This window comes from Balaenoptera physalus, assembly GCF_965194825.1.
Source record: "Balaenoptera physalus genome assembly, chromosome: 2".
NCBI classification, from domain to species: domain Eukaryota; kingdom Metazoa; phylum Chordata; class Mammalia; order Artiodactyla; family Balaenopteridae; genus Balaenoptera; species Balaenoptera physalus.
This window is the reverse complement of record NC_138883.1, coordinates 153,860,361-153,875,948: the sequence shown is the minus strand read 5'-3', so window position 1 is coordinate 153,875,948 and position 15,588 is coordinate 153,860,361. Positions and strand designations below refer to the sequence as shown.

General features: G+C 37.7%; 1 protein-coding gene across 4 annotated transcripts in view; it reads left to right on the top strand.

Annotated features, from left to right (window-relative positions):
- The window catches only part of LOC309655261 (uncharacterized protein), a 179,326-nt gene that overhangs the window by 146,590 nt on the left and 17,148 nt on the right, over positions 1-15,588 (top strand). The window contains exon 7 of one of the 4 annotated variants that reach the window (XR_014260703.1): positions 8,298-14,202. The exons of the other annotated variants lie outside the window; for them this stretch is intronic. The gene's annotated coding sequence lies outside the window, so the exon portion shown is untranslated. Of the gene's footprint in view, positions 1-8,297; positions 14,203-15,588 lie in introns of those variants that run through there. 4 annotated transcript variants of the gene reach the window in all.

Here is a 15,588-nt window from a genome sequence, read left to right as displayed (position 1 = left end):
TGCTTTCTAATTGTACATTTGTGTTGGAGTGAAAGCTAATCTCAGAGAAGAGTGGAGAGTTCCTGGAGTATTAAGATCTGAAGAAAGATAATTTCCAGGACAAAAATATGAGCCAGAATGAAGGGGCCAGATGAAATTAATGTCCCAGTTTGGGAGTTAAGCAAGGTGGTCAAATTTAAAGACTGTAAGGAAGGTAATTAGGGAAGAAGGTGCACACTGCTGAGTGCAGAAGAAAAAAAGAAAAAAAAAAAAAATCCAGTCACCTAAGGATGGCACTGTCTTCCAAAAATATGGATCTGATCTCATTTCCACTTAATAGCTTTTGATATCTCCCAATTGTCTATAGTTTTGGTGTCATACTCTTTCTGGAGCAAATTTGGTAGGATTGAAAAGCTATCACTGTAATTCCAAAGCTTTTGCATACATCATTCATAAGACTCTGCCCCTTGCTTCCTCTTTGGACACTTGTGCTCTTCCAGGCATCCATTGAGTAGAGTGGGCAAAAAGATGATGTTATCAATGGCTCTAAGATTCCATTTAAACTTAAAATAAGTCCTTGCAATTAAAGTGTAGGTAAGTCCTTAAATACCTTAAAATTCATGTAGAAGGTTCAGACCCTGGATCCTGGATCCTGTGGTTGCCTCAGTGTTGTGCAGAGCCTAAAACCTCAGGGTGGGACCCGAGGCATCACACAGTGACGACAGATGGAATTTCCTCATCTTTTAATTATTGGTTGTGAAGCAAATTGGTGGCTAAAAGGAGTCTTGTATGATTTTACAATGCCATTGTGTCTGTGAGCTACCATCATAGTTTCACAGAACTTCTAGTGGTGTTAGTGAAACACCGTTATTTCTCAGTTATCTAGCTGCAATTTTCTTTCTTGTTTTCTTTATTTACTTTTTATTAATGAAGTACCCTTCACCTTCAATTTTAGGTCCACATTTTTACATAGTTCCTAAGAGGAAATTAGTAAATAAAAACTGATGAGAGCAACACCTTTATTTCTTCCCGGCAACCTCCACTATATAGGGAGTAGTCAGCCTCCTTTGTATCACAAAGACCGAGCTCAGAGCTTCATATTTTACTGGTATGAGAGACCCTCAGTCTGTGATGCCCCGCAGATTATTTTGTTTCCCAATCTGCATCATTATGGAAACAGAAGACTAGACAACGGAAGTTAGGAGGATAGATTCTGGCCATATAAAGTAGTAAAAGCTGGCTGACTATGGAGAACAGTATGGAGGTTCCTTAAAAACTAAAGACAGAGCTACCACATGATCCAGCAATCCCACTCCTGGGCATGTATCAAAACAAAACAAAACAAAACAAAACAAAACAAAAAAACAAAACCCAAAAACACTAATTTGAAAAGATACATGCACTGCAACATTCATAGCAGCACTATTTACAGGAGCCAAGACATGGGAGCAACCTAAGTCCATCAACAGATGAATGGATAAAGAAGATGTGGAATATATATACAATGGAATATTACTCAGCCATCAAAATAGTGAAATAATGCCATTTGCAGCAACATGAATGGACCTAGAGATTATCAGACTAAGTAAGTCAGAGAGAGAAAGACAAGTATCATATGATATCACTAATATGTGGAATCTAAAAAAAATGCTACAAATGAGCTTATATAGAAAACAGAAATAAACTCACAGACACAGAAAACAAATTTATGGTTACCAAAAGGGAAGAGCGAGGAGGGATAAATTAGAAGTTTGGGACTGACAGATACACGCTACCTTAACATATACACATCACTATATATAAAATAGATAAAAACAAGGACCTATTGTATAGCACAGGGAAGTATATTCAATATCTTATAATAACATATAACGGGAAAGATCGTATGACACTATAATGGTAGACAAACCCATAGAATGTACACCACCAAGAGTGAACCCTAAGGTAAACAAGGGACTTTGGGTGATAATGATGTGTCAATGTAGGTTCATCCTCGGTGGAAAAAAAACTATTCTGGTGAGTTATATTGATAATGGGGGAAGCTGTGTTTACTGGAACACCCCAAAGCACTGCATTACATTCTCAATCCTAAAAGAATGCCAATGTTAACATCACATAACAAGTTACACTCAAGTTTCCCAGTTACTCCAGATTTTTTTTTGAAAGATATTATTTTTTAGAGCTGTTTTATGTTCACAGAAAGAGTAGTTTCACTGCCGTAAAAATCCTCTGTGGATAGGATATTCATCCTTCCTTCCCCCTCAAACCCTGGCAACCACTGATCTTTTCACTGTCTCTGTAGTTTTGCCTTTTCCTGAATGTCACAGAGTTGGAATCATACAGTCTGTAGCCTTTTCAGATTGGCTTCTTTCACTTAGCAATAGGCATTTAAGGTTCCTCCCTGTCTTTTCATGGCTTGATAGTTCATTTCTTTTTATCAGTGAGTAATATTCCATTGTCTGGATGTGCCACAGTTTATCCACTCACCTACTGAAGGACATCTTGGTTGTTTCCAAGTTTTGGAAATGATGAATAAAGCTGCTATAAACCTTCATGTGCAGGTTTTTGAATAAACATATGTTTTCAATCCCTTTGAGTAAATACTGAGGAGCAATCACTCCAGTTTTAATCAAGGAACCACAGAGGTCCTGGGAAATCAGAGGGAAAAAAAATGGAAAATAAAATGAACACGTAAGCTGAAATGGAGCTCTTGAATTGTGCAGTATATTCAGAACATTAGAAAGTAGAAGAGAATGGTGATCCAGAGAGCTTCTCACCCATGAAATTAATATTTTGTGAGCAGGTTAATCTTCCTCTATCTATTGAGTCAGAATCGGGATTAGTCACACACTTCAGGTGACAGACTTGCCAAAACACCCTCTAGATTAGCCAAGGGGTGCATAGCCTTGCAAAGCAAATTCAAATATTAAAACAAACATCTTTCCAGAATGCACTTTCTTTCCACTGATGAACCTTCTGCCTTCTGTTTTCACCTAAAGCATTATGCCTGAGATGAAAATAGACATTGCATGTGCAGCCTTGTCATTTTCATGTCAGGGGACTGATTACAGTGATAGAGAGGTCTATAATGTGTCATGCTTCCTAGCATAAAAGCCACATTTCTCCTAAAATCATTTAATATTTCATTCCTAGAATACTCATTGATGTCAACAGTCTGAATCCTTTTTACTTTTTGTGGTATTAATATAAGAAAGAAAAAGAAAGCATCAATATCCATAATAATCCCACAGATGTCACTTAAAATCAAGTACCAGATAATAGCGCCTGGCAGCCACCATGATGCTCAGTATTTTTATGATTCAGACAACATCGCAATCAGGTTAAACAAATAGTATTTTTTATTAAATGTCACTCAATCCCAGGGCAGCTTATTCATTTGTGTTCTGCTCAAATGACTCAAAGATGGTGGTTACACTCAAAAGACAGCTTGAGTAGGAACCTACGAATTCTATCAGTCAGTCTTACTCTGGAAGTAAAAGAATAAAAAAAAAAGGTCGGGGTTGGGGGTGGGAAGAAAATGGTCTGATGAGATAGAAGATGGAAACTGCGTTGTGCATTTAAGTAAAGCAAGTACTTTCTAAGGGCTAAAATTATTTGGCAAAGAAACTTATGAGTCCCACATGGCTCTTTCATTTCACAATCCGTGCATTTTCTAACTATTATATATAGAATGGATAAACAACAAGGTTCTACAGTAAAGCACAGGGAACTATATTCAGTATCCTGTGATAAACCATAATGGAAAAGGATATGAAAGAGAATATATATATATATGTATGTATGTATAACTGAATCACTTTGCTGTACAGCAGAAATTAACACAACATTGTATTAAATCAACTATACTTCAATAAAACTTACAAAAAAAAGAATCCATGCATTTTCTGCATGAAGAACAATACAGGCAGACCTCCTTTTATTTTGTTTTGCAGATATTGCATTTTTTACAAATTGAAGGTTTGAGGCAACCCTGCATCCAGCAAACCTATCAGCACCATTTTTCCAAGAGCATCTGCTCCCTTTGTGGCTCTGTGTCACATTTCGGTAATTCCAGCAATATTTCAAAATTTTTCATTATTATCATGTTTGCTATGATCATCTGTGATCGGTGATATTTGATGTTTTGTAATTGGTTGGGTGGGCCATGAACCACGCTCATAAAAGATGGTGAACTTGATGGATTGTTGAAGTGAGTACAAGTGGCTTAGAATATTGCATAAACTTGGTGCAATATTCTTGACTGCAGTGGTCCTCTGATAGTCCTTGTGTAAGCTGTGCCTTTCCAGTCTGGTTGTCGACATTTTAAGCTTAGACATTATGTTCTCTGAAATCTTCCCTGAGCCACAAACTATGCCTCCTCTATCAACCACCAGCATACAGTATTATTTGTATCAGTATTCCAGTATTATCAGTATGCATCAGTATTTCCTACAGGAATATAGTGATCAATTTGTCTGTCTCCATTGCTGGACTGCACACTCCTGGTCTGGCATCCAGTGGCGCTCAGTAAATATACCTTAAATGAGTGAATAGGTGTACACAGTAGCATGAAATCAATTGAATTTTGTTGTTGTCTTCAACGCTAAGGATATAGATAATACAGTTAAAACTACAGACGGCTAACCTGTAAACCATGACTCATGAACTAGTATCTCCATTCCTAAATACCCATTTGTGTTCCTGCTGATGTTTCCAAACTAAATAAAGATCAGGCTCCAGGGAAATCCCATTCCTTAAAACAACGTCACAAGAACACACGTGCATTTCCATTTAAAGCAAGAGACTTCCAGGAGTAAAAATAAGTTGTGTATGTTTGATTATGAAATCTGGGAAAAAAGTCTGTGGTACCAGGGCCCACACTTTAGTTTGAAAGTGTTTAATGGATATGAATATTAATGTCATCATTTTGGAATCACATGTATTTTTTAACGTTTTCATTCTGTTCCATTTTGACAGTTTCATTGTGTTTGGCAACCCTGGGCAGTTGTATACATTCACTGAATTTTGAATCAAAACTATGGTATGTTACCTAAAACACCTACTAAATTTACCTTCCAGGATGGATAAATCATGATAATTTTTATATTAGGTGCTCAAACCTCCAATAATAATTTCTAATCTACATCCTAATTTCTGGTATTATCTTTATGTTACTTCTACATGTCTTTCTCCAGACATCAAATGTTTCAAAAGTATTATTAGCTGTCATAAGCAAAATTGTGGTCATTGTGATAAAATATCAAACTACTTTAAATATTTCCATTTAACATAACACAAATTGCTAGCAATATTCAGTGGAAGATATTTTATATATATATTTACATGGCTTAAATTGCTGGGCGTGCAGTGGGGAAATTTTAAATTAACATAGTTGTGGCATAATTTCCCTGAGTCATAGATACCAGTGAAGAGGTACAGAGAAGCGCTCTGTGGTTACAGATCAATGAGAAATTATGGGATTTTTCTTGCTAATAAAGATTCAGTTTGTGTCTGTTTTTTTTTAAAGTTTGGCCAAGTATTCATGGTAGGGATAGGTATCTGTAGTTTTGAATTTCTATATTTGAAATACATGCAGTACCTCCATCAGATCTGTTGTAAGGGATCCAAATTTGGAAAATTCTTTATAAATTTTAAATGATCATTGAGTGGTTCCAGATCTTCCATGGGCCTGATTTCTGGCTGACTGTCCTTCTTGGGGCCCAGATAGGAGGCAGGATGCCCACTGTCACTCACCCCCACCCAGAGCCCCTACTACCATCTGTCCACTCACAGCCTTGCTTTCAGAACAGCTGCCTGGGTCAGTTCTTTTGACTGAGATATATCAGAATTGGAATGTTTGAAAACGGATGGAAAAATATTCATCATACCAAGTCTTAAATGGTCATGATTCTACTGCTTAAGAAATTCCAGGAATCAACCTTGGGTGAACCAAAATACCGTGAGGTGTCCGTGTGATGACATTTATGTGCTGAGATAGTGTTCCATTTTCCAGTGTTCTCACTTCCAAGCAACTCTTCACCTCTGCTGTGCTGCATTCAAAACATGTTGGCCAACTCTTTGATCATCTTTCCATCAAGAGATGGAATCTAATTCCTTTCTTCTTGAATATGGTCTTAGGGATGAAAAGAATGAGATTGAGATGATACTGAGTGATTTCTGAAACTAGCTCCTAGAGGACAGTCATCTCTCCCTCTTTCTCTCTCTCTCTCTCTTTCTCTCTCTCTCTATTTCTTTCTGTCTCTCAGGACGCTTGCTCTTGGAGTGTGGCCACAATTGACTGAGGGAGCCCAAGCCATGTGGAGTGGTCAAGGGTAGCATTAATATTGCCTCTAGTAGTAATTTTAATACGATATGTTTTGTCCTGACAATAAAATATAAGTGGGGCGGGTGTGCTTCCTTTCTGGGTAAAACCGTGAAAACCCCATGCTTCTCTCTTCCTATAGCAGACGGGGTACAGCTGGGGAGATGCTGGATGGTGGTGCTTCCACCTGTCTGGGTTGCTGAGAAGTAAGAAGCCAACACACATGCGAGGCCTTGGCTCTTTAATCCTTAATTATGAGACGTTTAAAGGAAATGCATGAAAATGCCTAGGAATGTCTGAAAATAAGAAATGCAGTCGGAATAAAAAGTCTAGAGCTTTTCTTCCTGCTGGTGTCATCTGGTCACACCCTTCTTATTCTCTGAGACAACAACCTTGTACGTTTGCTGGAAAAAATGCTGGCACCGAAAGCCAGCGAGGAGATTGATATTTCTTCATAAGCAAATTTTGCTTTTTATATCTTATTTTCATTTTTGAGTCTATACAGAGGATACCTTTCATGTTAGACACGTTTTCCATCTTTTGGTTCATCTAAGCTGAGGATAAAAAAAAAATTGAAGCATTGGAATGTCTTTCCATTGCCAGGAATGGAATGCATTAACATTTAAAATTAGCTAATTCTATTGATCGGCCTGCTGGAGGACATTGTTTAAATTGTTCTCCTTCTACCTCTGACATGTGGGCAAGTGGGAAGCAAACCAAACCTGGAGGGGAATGCGACACTCTTTGTGTTTAGGATGGAAGAAAGAGTGGGCAGAGCCAGTGTTGCCTTTTTTCTTTTATTCCAATTTCTTCTTTTTCTTTGCTCTTCCCTTTTTGTCTTTGCTAAGAAACGGGTTATTCTAAATTCCTCCTTCCCCCATCTTGCACGTAGCATACGATCAGCAGCAGAGACAGTTCATTTGCCCTCAACAGCATCCCTGCCAGGAGAATCCAGACAAGCTTTGAGTTGCTTCTAATTTCTATGGACTCACTTTTTAGCTACAGGAAGATTGATGACAAAAGAACTATTTTTGGTGCCTCTAGGAAAGAAACACACCACAGCCTGTTATTTTCTGTAATCCTGCTGTTTGGAGAGAAAAGCACTCACAAAGCCATTCTTTATCAAATAGCACTGAATTCTCCCTGCTCTGTGGGTTTGTTCACTAGACTATCCACTTGGCTGAAGTGCATCACATCAAGGTGAACTAGCCCTACTGGTTCTCTCACCCAGCAAAGGGACCCAGGGTGCATTGCTCCTTCTGTCACACCCCAGATTATGCATCCTTAAAATATTAAAAGAAAAATCTTTAAGTGTTGAACAAGGATGTCGTTTTAGTATCTCATCATGGGAGGTTATTTGAAAACGTTATCCCTCTATTCTTCTTAATCTCTGCTCCCACAAATATAAAGCATCCTAGCATATTCAAATTAAGGTTTGGCTAATGTCACCAAGTAGAGAAACCCCCCTGTGATGCCAGAGTAGTAAGGTTCTCATAATCTCTCCCTGCGTATCCATAATTCAACTGTGTGCACTTAATAGTAGTAGTGGGCACAGCCTATGTCAGCTATTAATGAAGAATATTCAAGAAAGAGAATGCATGGGTATAGTAACCTGGCAAGAAAACATAAACTTGTGAGAACAGAGTGAACTTATATGAAATCTCAAGCACTGTTCTACAGGATGAGTGTGAGAGGCACATGGGGACATAATTAAGATAATTTGGAGAATAATTTATGTCAATGCTGAGAACAGAAATTTTAAGAATCCGTAAGGCTTTAAACTTAGATGACTAATAGAATGTGGTGTCTTCAAATTAAAAAAAAAAAGACTAATGGAAAGAGATTTAGAAAGATACAGTATAGGTAAAGAAAACTGGGATATGTTAGATTAGGAAGAGAAAACTGGTGATAGGGACTAATAAGTGTTCAAAATATTTAACAGTGTAATGGAGAGGAGGGTGAAGGTTAGCGGATATTTTTGTGTGTGTTTCTATAGGAGACTGGTTTAAGAAGAATGATAAAGATTAAAGAGGATGGAACAAAAAGTTTAAGAAACATTTCTGTTCTAGCCCAACAATGAATTAGGAAGCCTTGGTAAGTAATGAGCACTCATGGTGTTCAAGTTCAAAGTTAATGGTCCCTGAAGGTGTGGGGAGAATTCTTGCTTAGGGTGGGAAGCCTGTATCATTCTTTTTTTTTTTTTTTTAACATCTTTATTGAAGTATAATTGCTTTACAATGGTGTGTTAGTTTCTGCTGTATAACAAAGTGAATCAACTATATGTATACATATATCACCATATCCCCTCCCTCTTGTGTCTCCCTCCCACCCTCCCTATCCCACCCCTCTAGGTGGTCACAAAGCACCCAGCTGATCTCCTTGGGCTATGCAGCTGCTTCCCACTAGCTATCTATTTTACATTTGGTAGTGTATATATGTCTACGCTACTCTCTCACTTCGTCCCAGCTTACCCTTCCCCCTCCCTGTATCAAGTCCATTCTCTATGTCTGCATCTTTATTCCTGTCTTGCCCCTAGGTTCTTCAGAACCATTTTTTTTTAGATTCCATATATATGTGTTAGCATATGGTATTTGTTTTTCTCTTTCTGACTTACTTCACTCTATATGACAGACTCTAGGTCCATCCACCTCACTACAAATAGTTCAATTTCATTTCTTTTTATGGCTGAGTAATATTCCATTGTATATATGTGCCACATTTTCTTTATCCATTCATCTGTCGATGGACACTTAGGTTGAGAAGCTTGTATCATTCTTAATTCCTCCCAGTACATCTTTCCAGTCACTCAACACCCATATCCAATCTATGATTAGGTCCTGTTAATTCTATAGATTTGTATATTAAATTAATACTTATTATGTGCTGCATACAAAGTAAGGTACTTGGATGATATTGGTGAAAAGCACAGAGATGCTTCCTGTTCTTGCGGGACTTATGCCCTAGTGGTCCCTATTCGATGTTACAGCCCTGTAAGCCTTCATTGTCTTCACCTGGGCAAAATTTTGTTTAGTTGTCCCTCATAAAATTAGTTTTCAGATTGACTTAATAATTATGACAGCTTGTGTACTAATTTGCTTTATCCAACTCTTTGAAAGCAGGATTGTATGTTATTGACTCCTGACTATCCAAGGCTTAACTAGGTTTTCCCATATGGTAGGCTCTCCTTTTTAATTCTGCCAATGTTTACTAAAATTAAAACACATTAATCAATGCTAAAAGTTCAATGTGATGTGTGTGGGTTTATGTGGAGTTCTACTTAAATTTAACTTATTTGTATTAGCTAAATAATTTATCTTGCTTTAATGAGGACTTATCTTGCCAGTTTTGTCAAGGTCCATCGGGGCTCTGTTACCAATTGGGATGCACGTTCTATACCTATAATCTGTTTGTTATCCTAAGTAGCACATCCTTAATATTATATAATTACTTTCATTACCCCAACACTGGTCTGGCCAGATTATATCATTCTTCACTTTAGTAGAATCAAACAGATTACATGTGGTTGGACAAAAAATGGGGTCACATTTTGAATATTAGTTTTTCAGAGCGTGTGAAGCATCTATTTTTTGTGGCTTGTAAAAAATAACATTGAGCCAAATTTGATCTCAGAAATTTAAATGATACTAACAGCAAAGCACATAAACTTTAGATAAATTTGAGTTTCACTGCATTACCAATTCTACTCTCATAACCATTTCAGCAAAAATTGGTAAAAATGTCTAGAACTAGACTATACAAAAAATGAAAGCAATTCATTTTTGTCATGTGGTGAACTTATAATCCAAAGTTCCTATCTATAATTTCCTGTGCTGTTAGTACATTGATCTCAACAGGATTATTGTCAGTGAAATGATAACAGTGTAAAAAATAGAATTTCCCACCGAGACAAAGAAATCTCATTGAATAACTGAAAGGTGATATCTACCCTGAAGTTTATTGTAAATATACATTCCCGTTGGGGTTTTTTCTCCCTTTCTCTGTAAGCCCTGCTTTTCACGGTGTCATATATCTGAAACCCTGAAGCATTCAGTATTATGAGCACAGGTTCAAGTGCATTAGAAACTCAGAACCTACCATAGTGTGTGCACACAGAGACTTAATAAATAGGTATACACACATCCCATTCTATATTTATAAAGACACATTGTTTGCCCCTTTTGTGTCCTGATTGAATGACTTCAATCCTTTATAAACTGGTTTACCCAAGAAGAATCTGTGTTTGCTCTTTAAATTATTCTGTCCTTAGTATTTATATTTATGTTTATTTAAAAAATACTTGTTTTTTGTAAAGCGGTTTTAGGTTTACAGTAAAAATTGAGAGGAAGGTGCAGAGATTTCCCACTTACCCCTGCCCCCTGCACAGAGCCTCCCCATTACCAACATCCCCACCAGATGGTACATTTGTTACAACTGATGAACCTACATGGACACGTCATCATCACCCAGAGTCCATAGTTTACCCGACGGCCACTCTTGGTGTTGTACAGTCTATGAGTTGGACAAATGTATAATGATATATAGTCACCATTATGGTATCAATATTTTAAAGAGTATTTTCATTGTCCTAAAAATCTTCTGTGCTCTGCGTATTCATCTTTCCCTACTTCAACCCTTGGCAACCGCCAATTTTTTTCCTGTCTCCATAGTTTTGCCTCTTCCAGAATGTCATAGAGTTGGAACCATGCAGGATGTAGCCTTTTCAGATTGGCTTCTTTCACTTAACAGTATGCAGTTAGAGTTCCTCCATGTCTTTTCGTGGCTTGATGGCTCATTTCTTTTTAACACTGAATAATAATCCATTGTCTGGATGGACCACAATTTATATATCCATTACCTACTGAAGGACATCTTGGTTGCTTCTAACTTCAGGAAATTATGAATAAAATTGCTATAGATAATTGTGTGCAGATTTTTGTGTAGACATAAGTGCTCAAATCCCTTGGGTCAAACAGTTTTAGAGCTGCCCCCTTCCTTTCTGAAGTCAGTTTTGACTTGTTCTCATTTATTTAAGGTACGCCAAGTACTTCCAAAGCATTCCATTTTTCCTTGTTAGTCAAGTTTCTTCACGTTTCCTGCCGGCAGAGAACTCTAATACGACAGGCCCTATAGTTGGGCCAGAGCCAACCAGCATGATTTACAGAGAGTTCTGTAAAACAACTAATTCCAGTTGTGCAATTCCAAGCTCAGAGCTTTGCTTGGACTACACTGCATCAGCCTGGGAGTGAGAAGAAGTCAGTTCTTATCTGCTCTTATGGTAGCAACTCTGTGCACTGTTTTTGCAGCTGGTGCAATTCTCCTGTTGTATGATTGTTCATCAGTGACTTACAGCTGGCCTTGGTAACTTGCTCCCTGACACATACTGATACTACATGCCTACATGAAGAACTAATGGCCTCAGACTTGATATATATTTTACATCATATATGGATTTGAAGGGAGAAAGTTGCTCTTCCTTAAGATGCAATGTGTTATTTGCTTACTCAGACGTTGTCAGTATGCGTAACTGTGTAATTTCGGGTGGTGATTTTGGGGTCTAGAAGCTTGAATCTCTGTTCTAGTAAATACTGATTATTCTACCTGCTGTCCCTGCCGACTCTGCTGACTTCTGTATCCTTTAAATGATAATCCCTGATTGTTTTCCCCAAGTGCTTTCCATACCTGAGCTTTAGTCAGTCTGAGTCAATTGGTAATGTATCAATCCTGCGGTTGAGAGTTCATATACTTGATGTTTGTATATTGCTCTAATTCTAAGTAATTTTTTCATAATTTTATGTTAATAATATTTCCTACTTTTGAACATAGTGGTCTACCTATTGGAAAGAAATGATCCAAATATTTAAATGTGAAAAAGATGCTCTTCCCATGTTTGTTGTCATTGTTGATTTGTTTGTTTATTTTTGTTTTTCAGTAGAGTTGGTTTCCTAGAAGACTGGATTCTAAATATAGCTTTTTCCATGGCCTTGTGACCTTTAACATTCAAGCTCAGATAGTTATTGTTTAAATAGATACCAAAAAAATCTGTTGTGTTAACTTGCTGGGTTGTTGTGGAAATTGAATGATACAGAATCTATGATTTATGTACATGGAAGCAGATTTAGACTAGCATAGTCCAAATCTTTTCATTGTATGGATATAAAATTGAGGCCCAGATAGAGTGATTAAATTACCAGGATTGTGTAGCTAATTAAAAACCTTGTAAAGGATATAACATATTTTCTAAATGTAATGAACAAAACAAGCAAACAAACAAAAAAACTCCCTAAAAACTGGAATGTGATATAAAAAGGAAGAAAATATTCTTCTCCTTATTTCCAGGAACTGTTTGTTCTCAATATGATGTATAGGATGATTGAAGACTAAAAGTAAAATCTAAGCTATAATTCATTTGAGGTAAGATACCCAAACTGTGAATTTACTCTGACAGAACTATACAAACTGGAAGAAAACCTTTCAGAACGCTGTTTATATCTGCCATCACTCATTTTTTTCTTCTCTATAAAATAATAGCATCTTTTGAAGTCAAAATAGTGATAAAGAAAAGGGACTTCTGGGTAAACTGGGGAGTTTTTACATTTGTTTTTATCTTCATTTCCTCCTGGGAGGGAAAATATGAAATAGATAAATTGTCTAATGTGTTTGACCTTATTAAGAGGTGTTTTGCATTTATATTGAAGAGTTTGAAGAGAATTAGAGATCGATGCTTAGAAAGGTAAGGACATTTGTTCATATTTTAGTTCTTCCCTTCAGCAGATATTGATCAAGCTTCTGCCCAGGGCCCTGTTCTCAATGCTGGAGATGCAGTAGTGACCAAAAGACAAAAGTGGGGGTGAGGGCAAGGATGAGGCTGGTGTTATGAGGAACAGCAAGGAAGCCAGAGGCTGGGAAAGAAGGACCAAAGGGGAAGTGTGTAGGGATGAGGTGGAAAGGAGGTCGGGAGGGTAACAGATGGGCAGGTGGGACTCAGCCTTCAGCCATTGAAGGGCTTGGCTTTTACGCTGATGGAGAAGGAAAGCATTTTCATGGCTTTGGGCAGATACTTATATGCCAACAAGATCACACTGGTGCTGTTCTGAGAATGGAATCTAGCGGACAAGGACAGATGCAGTGTGACAGGTGAGGAGGATTATTTGTGAAGTGTAGGCAGGACTGTGTGTGTCTTGGGTACAGGTGGGAGCACGGAGTGTGGTGAGATGAGGCTGGCTGTGGGCACATCCTGATGGCACACCTGGTAGGTCTTGCACTTGGCTTGGATATTGGATAAAGAATGAGTTAGAGAAGAATTCAAGGGTTTTGGCCTGAGCAACAGGAAGGATGGAGTTCTCGTTTATGAATATGGAAAATTTTGTTCAAGGAGGCATTTTGGGGCCTGAGCTGGGGCCATGGAGGTGGTGTAAAATCAGGAGTTTTGTTTTGGGCATGGTCATGCTAAGTGTTTATTGGACAGATGTCCAAGTAGAGATTTAGACAGTCCAATATACAAGTTAGGGGTCCAGGAGAGGTGTCCAGGCTAAATGCAACATGGTGTCGTTGGCATGTACATAACACTTAAAGCCACACATCCTGTTGCTTTAGGAGGGAGTAAGTGTAGGCAGACGATAGGCCCAAGGACTGAGCTCCACATTGCCTGGACATTTAGCAGGTGGAGAAAGAAGAAACCAGTAGAGGAAATGAAAGCAGCAGCCAGTGTGGTCCAGGAAAAATTAGGCTTGTGTGATGTTTGAAACCAAATGAAGTGGTTTCCATAAGGGCAAGTGACCAACTGCCAAGTGCAGTTGTAAAAGGAAGATAAGAAATGTCTACAGGATTTCATCACCTTGGGGGGAAGGCTCATCTGAGTAGGCTCAAGAGCAGTGGGAAGACAGCAAGTATATATATATATATATATATATATATATATATATATATACTTCTTTTGAGGAGATTTTCTGAAGAGAGGAGCAGAGAAGTGGAATGATGGCAATGAAGTGGGATCAGGAGGGGTTTGTGTACTTGTTTATTTATTTTTCACGTGCTTATATACTGATGGGAATGATCTAGTAAGAAGAAAAGGAGGAAAAAGGATGATTTTTTTTTAAAAGTTTCGCTCCTAATAAGTTCCGTAATTAGTTTTCTACAAGTTAATTTTAACTTTATAGGACTGCGAAGTTTTGACAAAGTTACGTGTCCACAGACAGTGGGGTGACCCTGAGGTAGGTGTTTGCGAACTGCTCCAGCTTGATATTAAAGGTTCATGCAATCATTTCACACCATATCTCAAATCTGGGAATAATTTTTCTGAACAGCAATATTTGGGGGATGACTTAGTGCACACTTTTAAGAGTTGGCCTTCTAAGAGCACAGAGAGTCCAATGGTCAGCAGAAGAAGAACCGACCGGGGTGGACTTGATGCTGGTCTGGGTGAATTTATTAACTTCTCATGCAAAGGAAGACAGGCCATCAGCAGGGCAGTGGAAGTAGGAAAAATAGGAGTTACTCAACGATGACAAACAATATGTATGTAGCACAATATTTGGCTCAGTTGTAAGCAACGCCTATAGTGGTAAAATATAAGCAATGCATGTTGATTTAAAGAAAAATAGATATTTAACAATATCGAAAGAATGACAGAAAGAAGGATGCTACCGAGTGGGGCTTTGCAGGAGTGAAATTCTAATATTTCATAATAGGAAGTCGAGGTTAATATCTACAATTGATGAGCCAAGTAACAGTAGTATGAAAATATGATTTAGAAATAGGGAAACGCCAGAAAAAGCAGAATTGGGGTTGGCACGGGGGAGGGGTTGATTTTCATAATGAGGCTTATCATAGGATGTGGATTTTTAAATTTGACATTAAAATAGGAAAATGGAGGAACAGGGCTGTAGAGAATGATGGATAAAGCTCTACATGTGGGGCTTCTTTCATGTAACACTCTTGCCCCATTTTATTAGCTTACAGAGGTATCGTATTAAGAAACTGTCAATATACCCACATTCTCAGTAAAGGATGCTAAGTATTATTCCTTAAATTGCAGATAATTAGTTACATTTAAAAATTTGTCGTTAAACATCTACCAAATTATTTAAATTAAGTCGACTATTATTAGAGAGGGCTTTCTGGAATAGAAGGGGCAAGTATATTCTGTGTTTTGTTTTTGTTTTACAAAACAAACACTGCTTATAATCATGTCTGGTGCACTGATGGATTCAGTTTGCTTACAGTTTATTTAAGATTCTTTTCCAAAAATATTCATAAGCGAAATCAATGTGAGATTTTTTCAGTACAAT